We start from the raw sequence: 8,752 nt of genomic DNA, 5'->3' as shown, positions 1-8,752 counted from the left end.
GCCTGCACAGGTGAGAGTCTCCTTCCTCCCTGTTCAGGGCTCAGAGCTGGACAGGTGGCACCTGTCTGCTCACCTCGTCCCTCGTGGCCAGGCAGCCCCGCCTCAGCCCCAGCCTGGGAGACACCGGTGTGGGTGGTGGTCAATGGGCTGTTCCCCAAATGCCCGGTTTTCCACCTTCTGGCACAGGGCAGGGGAGACGTCCTGGCTCCCCTGTGGTCTGTGGGGAGTGGTGAGGGGCGGGAGGGGGCCCAGTGCGTGATTCTGGCTTCATCGTGTGCAGGAGTGAGGAGTGTAACGCCCAGGCTGGGCATGTCATTCCTGACGTCAGGCGCTTCTGCTTCTTCTCCTCTTTCAGTGACCAGCAGAATTCCAGCCGGTAGCCCGGAAACTCCAGTTGGGGCTCAAAACCGCGTTCTGTGGGTTTCACAGTGTGAGCAGTGCCACGGCTCTGGGGCTTGGAAGTCCCTAAATGTAGGCTGTCCGCTGTCCCCGAGCAGGCACGATCCCGACTGCGAGAGGCCCTGTACAGGTCACCTCGTGCCTGGAAAGGAGGAGCTACTTCTGCTGAAGGGGCCCCGGTGACTTCTCTTGTTCAAGCTTTTCCTTTTACAGAAGGGGAGACTGAGGCAGGAGATGGAGGGACAGCGTTTGAGGCCACAGACTGTTGGCGGTACAACTGGAACCGGGCCTAGGCATGTGGCGCTGGCTCGCCCTCACCCCTTAGTTTTTGCTGAATCATGTTGCCTCCAGAGTGGGCTTGTGGAAATGCTTCCAAAGCAGAACAGAAAAATGAATGGCCTGACTTTGGGGTGAGGGAGAGTTAATAAAGTAAAAGGAATTCTCACGGAACACTCATTATTAAAGCTAGCCTGAGGCCAAGAGGGTGTGCGCAGCTGTTGTCACACAGGCTGCGGGCTTCCTGGCAGGGGGGCAGCCGGGGGAGGCCAGGACAGCTTTGCACCCTGTGGAGAGCACGGACAGGCCAGTGAGGAGGGGAGACGGCAGACCCCAGGGGCCTGGCAGCCTGCAGGGACGGGTGAGGGGCTGCCTCGCTCACCGCCTGCCTTGGCCCGGCCCTCCCTGGACAGCCCAGGCCCTGCATCCAGGAGGCTGCAGCAGTCCTGTCTGAGAGGAGGCTTGCAGATGTTAGGAGACTTGTCCAGGCCGCACAGCTTGTGGGTGGCAGAGCTGGAGCTTGACGCTGGGTGCTGTGGCCCTAGGGTCTGTGCATGCTCAGGGTCAGCCCATGGTGCTGCTGCGGACAGCCTGGTTTAGCCACATGTGGGCACTGCTTTGCTCCTCTGAGCCTCTTTCCTTGCCTGCCTGTCAGGTGGAGGTGCTCCCACGGGTTTTGCAAATGATGCGTGGGAATGGCGGGCGCTGCCAGAGTGTGGTAGGCCCACCCTTGGTGTAATTTCAGAGGCTCGAGGCTGGGGCAGTGCAGTTACTGGGCTCCTTGGAGGTTTCTCAAAAGCACAGACTGTCCTTAGAGATCAAGTACTTCTACCCAAGGGACCTGTGCGGGTGCCTGCACCCTGCACTTTCCCCAGAAAAGAAGCCTGTTTTCCCCGAGGCTCTGTGGGCAGTTTGGAGAAAGGAACAGCCCCTTCTGGGAAGGAAGGAAGAGAGGGTGGTGGGGAGAGCAGCTGGGGCCTGAGCACAGAGGTCAGGTGAGGGGAGCAGATGATGCCGGGAAGAGCATATTGACTTCCTCCTTTTAAAAACGGACTCAAGTGCAATCATTTATAATGTGCTCTCCCCACTGCTGATAATACTCATTTCCATCACTGTCGGGGAAATGGATTTGCAGCACTCTCAGAAAAAGAAAACACATTGCTTGAGATGTGCGAGGAGAGCTTGGTTCCCTTCCCAGTTCTTTCTGGAGAGCCTGCTGGTGGCTGTCTGGGGACAGAGGGCAGTGGGCTGTGCTGGCAGGGGCTGCTTCCAGGAGGAGGGCTGCACTGAGAGCTGTGGCCATAGCGTATGGTCAGCCCATGGTGGGCAGGGCCTCCGAGGGGGGATGGATGGAGCGTGGGGGTCAGGAAGCCACCTGGGAGAGGCAGCGTCTGAGCTGAGTCTCAGAAGCAGGAGTGGCCACGCAGAGCTTTTTCTGTGGAGAAATGCCTAGGACCCCCCAATGCCTAGGACAAGAGGCTCCTTGCAGGGAACCAGGGGAAGCCTCATGTGCCGGGGACCCAAAGGGTGAGGGTGGGAAATGGGGTGGCTGGCCAGGTGGGCAGGGATGGTCCTTTCCTTGCCGCCACTCTTCAGGGGCTGCAGCAGTCGGGTGTGGATCAGGACACCTTGGGAGACAAGAGGGGGTGTCTACGTGTAGCCCCTGCTGATCAACCCAACCTGCTAATCCTGGGCCTGGAGCTGGTCAGAGGGAGACCGACTCGGGGCGGGGGTCACTCTTCGGTTTTCCCTGGGTTTGGCCTGAGGTGGTGGGGGCAGTAGTGGGACGGACAGCAGGCCTAGGCAGCCGTGGCCCCAGAGCCCATCCCCCGCCTAGCCACTGTGTCTCCTGCCCGCAGGGGCCAGGAGATGCCACATCAAAGGAGCGTCTTGGTGTCCGCTAGTTCATTCACTCATTTATCCCTTCACCCTCCAGGTATGCCAGGTAAGCCCGTGGGGAGCTGGACTCCCAGCATTCAGGAGGGCGTGTGGACAGAGACAGGCTTTGGAACCAGCCAGACCTACCATCAAGCCACACACACTAGCGAGTGACTGTAGAAAGCCACCCGAGATCTCCGAGCCTCAGTTTCTCCACAGCAAGATGGTATTAACCTTGTTTAATGGCTACGGGTGACTCTAAAAGTCGCTGGCAAGTGCCAGGCCATCGTCTGGCCCCAAGGAGCTCAACAGGGTGTCCTCCCTTTCCCTAGACACAGTGGGAAGGCTGAGCCTCAGGGCCTTGGCACATGCTGTGTCCTTGCCTGGAGCAATCTTATTTCCTGACGCCCTGGGGTCAGCTCCTAGATTCCCTTCAGATGCTTGCTTAGCTGTCACCTGCTCTCCTCGCTCTCTTCCTGGTCCTGTGCACGCTGCCATCTGGTGTACTTATGAACCTCATGAGGGCTGGGGTTTGTTTGTTCCCTGGGTCTCCTCTATACCTGGAACAGTGCCTGGAACATCGCTAGGGGTGAAGGGACATTGTGCAAGGGCACAAGCACTCTGCTTGCTACCCCCAGAGCCACAGAAACAAGGGCCCAGTGTCTTACTGGCAGGGGCTCTGCTAATCTTTCTGAGCCTCAGTGATGTGAGCACAGAAAGCTCTGGGCTTTGAATCAGACAGAGGTGGTTTGTGTGTGTGTGTGTGTGTGTGTGTGTGTGTGTGTGTGTGTGTGTGTTGGGGGAGGGGTGCAGTGTACTCTAGGTCTCAAATGAATGAGGCTCTATCCCTTGGTCTGAGGGAATATAAGGCCTAAGTGAGGCAAACCCTCCAGGATGACAGCAAGCCCAGGCTCAGGCAGCGACTTCCCAGGAAGGGAAGCCCTGGGAACCTCGGAGGGGAGCTTGGTGGCAGCTCCGCTGGGGAGGGCTCCTCCTTCACCCCAGTTTATGTCCATGAGACCTGGGCTCCTTACCGATGTCCTGGGGATCCTGAGAGCTGTTCCCCCCCTGGACATTACAGGGGACACACAGGTGAAAGAGGGCACCTCCCTTCCAATGGAGGTGAGGTACAAAGGGACAGAGTCAGGACCCCGCCTCCACCCCCTCTGAGCACACTTAGCCCTCCTGGATGATGAGCCCTGGATGATGAGCAATACGGTCAAGAATACAAATATCCCAGGAGAGGGGACCAAGCTGGTCTGAATCTCGCCCCTGCTGACGTGCTCTGTGACTGCGAACTAATGACTCGGCTCGCTGAGCTTCAGTTTCTTCATCTGTGCAATGAGCCTGGTAACAGCACCTGCCTCAGGGGGCTCTCGGGTCAGGAGCACTGTTTGCCTGCACTGTGCTCATTAAATGTTACTCATTCCTGTTATTTCCATCGGGATTCGAATTCATGGTACAGTTTAAATGAGAGGTACTGGAGCTGTTCCGGAGGCCCTTTTGGGAGGGAGAGACCGTGAGAGGAGACCAAGGCCACGAAAGGAGGGCTGCGGCCCAGGCTACCTCCGTTCACCTTCCCGGGCACCCACTCTGTCTCCATTCTTTGGGAGAGGAAGTCCCCAGAGTTAGCCTGACGGTCGACAGAGGTGGGGGAGTGCAGGGCATTTTTCCTGGGGTTGCTGGGGCAATGCCACAGTTGCCAGGTGTCCATGGTGTGTGTCTGGCTCAAAGCTGGGGCTTCCATCCCCTCCTCTCAGGTACCCAGGCCTCTGGTTTCAGGCTTCCCCCAGACTCCTGGGCAGGACATCCAGTGGCGCCAAGCTGGGCAGTGACCTGTTTCTGTTTCTTGGCTCAGAGAGCTGTAGTGAAGATTCACTCCCGAGCTGGGCAGGAGGAGAGCATGAAGCTGGTGCCTGTCCGGAGGACGGAGCCGCCGCAGGGCCTGTGCCGAGCAGCACCACGAGTGTGCACACACCTCCTGGAAGGAGCTGGGCCGGCCTTGGACGGTGAGAAAGGTGGGCTGCATGAGGGAGGTTGGGGAGGTGCAGCTGGGAAATGTGGCTTCAATGCTTGGGCCTTGTGGCCCCGCTCAGGCTGCATCTTCTTCCATCGGACGGTGAACTGGAGAGTCGACAACACGTAGACTCCGTTGTGGCCCGGAGCCCCTCTGTACTCAGGGGTGGTTGTTCCCATTCCCCCAGGGGTCACTGGTGAGGGAAGCCAGTCTTGTTCCTGTATCCTTGAGTCATTCCAACCACCCCGTGTCACCCCTCACCCCGCCTCTCCCATCTTACACGAGAAAGTGGGGAGGTTGCTTGTGAGCGGTAGACGAGGGCCCCAGTCCCGGGCATCCTGCCCTTGGAGACGCCGCCAGCGCAGCTCCAGGCTCCAGCAGTGGCTGTAGCCTCGGGAGGACTGTCCTTGGATCTCTGTCCCACCTCTGCTCCGGCGTAGGCCCCACCCGGATCCCCGGCCTCTGCCTTGTGTAAAGGAAGCGCCACAGAGAGCCAGACGCGGGCTCTGGGGAGCCATTTCTAGTGGGAAAACATGCCCATTTGCCTAAATGAATCAAATCCATTTCTCTCCCATACATATTTCATGGGCTTCCTCTCCGTGTAATTTAATTATCACTGTTGTTAGTGTTAATGTCCCGGCTGGTGCAGCTCTGCTCCTCGGATCCTTGGAGCCTGGTCCTACAGCTGGGCTCCGGGGAGGGGCCAAGAGGATGCAACCATCTCTATGGCAACAGGATGCGATAATATTTCCCAGTGATCTATTGCTTTAATCTTGAGGGCTCTGAGTATACTGCCAGCACCAATAAATAAGTCTAAATAACACCCCGGCGAGACTGATATTATTCTATCCATTTTACTGATGAATAAACAGTGACTCATGGGGGTTAAGTGCCTTGCCTGGGGGAAGAAGTGAGAAAGATGCTGATGTGGAAATGTAGGCTGAATACCACCCTGGCTCCTGGGAGCCCCAACATCCCTGCTGGAGGGGCTCCACCCCATGCATGGAAGCCTTCAGGGAGTCGGTGGGACCGTGTTGGCCACGTGCAAGCACCCTGGGTGTGCTCTGTGACTCTCTGGCTGGGTGGGAGCCGGGCTTGCCCTTACAGGCAGCAGGAAGGACCCTGTGGCCCTCAGCATTGCTCCCTTGCCTTCCTATGCGGGAGGCCACCCTAAGAGCTCCCGTCCTTTGGTCTCTCTATGCTCAACAGTACATTTCCCGGAGGGAATAGCCTTTAATCCAACACCAGTCTTGATACTCACTGCGAGTTACCAGGATGACTCTTGAGATTGTTTCCACAGTGAAGAAGCAGGAGTGAGCAAGAAGACGGGCCTCCTCTGGGATGAGGGTAAGGCGAATGGTCACATGCCCACCTCTCCAGCAAAGACATGCCGACATGTGTCCCCACTTTGTCCACCTGTGGGCTCGACCCACTGCATACAGTCCGGGGAGGAGACCTCCCTGCTCGTGGTGGCCCTCAGGCTTACCCAACCTGAGGAGGTGGTTCTGTGTCCAACTGTACCATGTGCTTCTGGCCCTGCCACTACGTGTCGCAGGTCCTGTACCACCGTTCTGTAAGGCTGGTGGCTGGGTACCAGTGCTGCTGCCCTGTGCTCCGGTGCTTCCCTTTCCTCTCTGTCCCTGCTGCATCTGCATGGAGGTCAAAGTAGCTGCATCTGGCATCCAGCCTCATGCCCTTGGCCAGCATAGCCCTCCTCATGGGCTCTTGCCCACCCATTACCCAGGCTCCTCCTTCTGCAATATGAGGATCTTTTTGGGGCTGGGGTGGGGTCAATGGTGCCCTTTTTCCTCTGTGAGCCACAGACAGAGCCACTTAGTCCGTCAGATGGGGTCCTAATAATGTAGGATCAAAAGATAAGGGGCTGTCACCCCATCCCTTTCATGAAGGTGCCTCTTTTGCTCCTGTCCCCTTTCTCTGAAACCAGTTATGTCCACTTAGGGGATTTAGGTGCTTATAGGGCAGGTGGCCCGGGGCAGCTAATTTTGGCTCATATGCCTGTGGAAGAGGAGGATTTTGGGAGGGAGGAAAGGAGAAAAAGAGAATGGAAGGGAGAGAAGGGAGGAAGAGAAGGAGACTGAGGCAGGAAGAAGCAGGAAGAGAGACCAGGAGGACTCTGAGAGTGGGAGGAGGGAACCCTGATGCCTAATGACTTTCCTGTTCTGCTCTGCTTCCCCGGAGGCTCCACTGGCAGCCCTGCCCTGAGCTCTGTCAAGTACTTTAGCCTTATCCTGCTTTGTGGCTGGGTAAGAAAGGGTTAAGCCAGCAGGCCTGGGCTGTTCAAACCCTGCACATTCCAAACAGAAGCTTGTCTTTAGAGATCTTAGAATATCCTGTCTGGTAGGAGTGTTTTGCCTGCCTGAGACCTGGGGCCATGCTCTACCGGTTTGGCGAGATAAGTTCATCCTGCCAATGTGACTTATAGACAATGCCAGGACCTGAAGCCAGAGCCAGTCACATAAGTGCCACAGGCTTGCATGACTGATCCTTAGTAAAAACTCTGGACATAGGGCTCAGGTGAGCTTCCCCAGCTGGGAACTTTGCAGGTATTTCTGTGCTGCTGCTGGGAGGATTGAGTGTGTTCCCTTGTGATATTGTTGGGAGAGGAGCTTGTGTCTCGTTTCTCCTGGGCTTCCTCGGGGTCCTCTTCCTGCTGCTGATTTTTGTCTGCGTCCTTTTGCCGTGATGGGTCCTACTTGTGAGTATAACAGCAAGTCATCGAGTGTGAGGATGGCCTTGGGGACCTCTGACATGGCACTTACAGTGGCTTACGTGTATTTCTCTCCCTTGCCAATGAAAGAGCCTTGTCTGAGGCAGCCTGGAATGAAAAGGATGTACAGGAAAGGGCCCCAGCAGGGAATGGCTGGCTCATCCTGGGGCCTGGGGAGCGTAAAGACACGGCAACCATGGGAGCTGCCGGCAGCCTGAGGTGAAGGCCAACCAGAGGCTGGAGAAGCTCCGGTTGTAGCAAAGGGCTTCCCACAGAGGCCGTGGTTGCAGGTCGAGGACATGTCCCTGCCCAATGTGGCCTGGTGGACAGAGAGCTAGAGGACACTGGCTTGGTTCTGATCTGCTTCTGTCCGTCTCAAGGCTCTGGCAAAGTCCTCTCGTTGCCCACATCCAACATGAAGCTCCAGGACAAGTGGGTCCGTAGGGGCACATGGAGGCCATGCCTGCCCTGACTTACACTGCTGGGGAGGGACCAATGTCGGGGCTGTCCCCTGTGGTCCCTGACGGAGGCTGGGGTTAGGCTGCCAAGGGGTCTGCCCTGTGCCTGCTGAGCTCGGCCCAACTGCGCAGTGGCTGTGGGCGCAGACACCATGATGAGTGCGGGTGGGGCTAGGGCAGCGTGTGGCTCAGGAGGAAGGGAGGGAAGGGGGGCTGTGGGCTAGTAGGGCGCAGCGTGGGCGGGGGACGCTCCGGTGGCCAGGATGCCTGAGAGGGTGGTACCCTCTCCGGGAGAGGCCATGGGAGGCCGATGGGCTTCCGGGATCTCGGAGTGTGGCCACGCTGCCTGCCAGCGCACAGCCTCCTCCCAAATCTGCCCCGCCCCACCTGCAGGGTGCTCAAGGTGGGTGCTGTGGGACCTGGCAGGCCCAGGCATAGAGAATGAATGGAAAAAGCCTTGCTAATTAACTTGTTCATTAATGAATGCCGTTCCTCTTCCCGCAAAGGATTCAAGGCGATTTACTAGAACTTCTATAATACAGTAATTACAAAATAGAGACAGACTTACTGGGCCCGGGACAAAGTAAATAAAAGTGCAGAGCGGGTGCTGGCAGGCTGCCCCGTGGCCCTCGCTCACATTTCCTGCGCTGGGCGCCTCGCCTGGGCCCACCCTCCCTCCTCAGGTTCTGAGGCATGTTCGGCTTCCAGGGAGTCCTCCTCACTTCTGCACATGACATAGGGGCTGATTTTACCTCGGGGACACTCTGGCCTCCCTGCCTGAACTGGCTGACTAGTGTTGCCATCCCTCCATTTTCCGTGTCCCATGTTGTGCCAGGCTCCTATGACCGCAGGCCTGGCCAGGCTTGGTCCCCACCACACCTTTTCACCGGCCCTGGCTTTCATACCGTTTTCTTCTTGGCTGAGTCTGTGAAAAGACAGGTCTGAGCCCACACTCCCTAGGTTGTCCGAGTCCTGCTTACTTCATTACATTTTACC

Source organism: Vulpes lagopus, chromosome 24 (assembly GCF_018345385.1).
Source record: "Vulpes lagopus strain Blue_001 chromosome 24, ASM1834538v1, whole genome shotgun sequence".
Lineage (NCBI taxonomy): Eukaryota > Metazoa > Chordata > Mammalia > Carnivora > Canidae > Vulpes > Vulpes lagopus.
Note: the sequence above shows the minus strand (reverse complement) of the source record.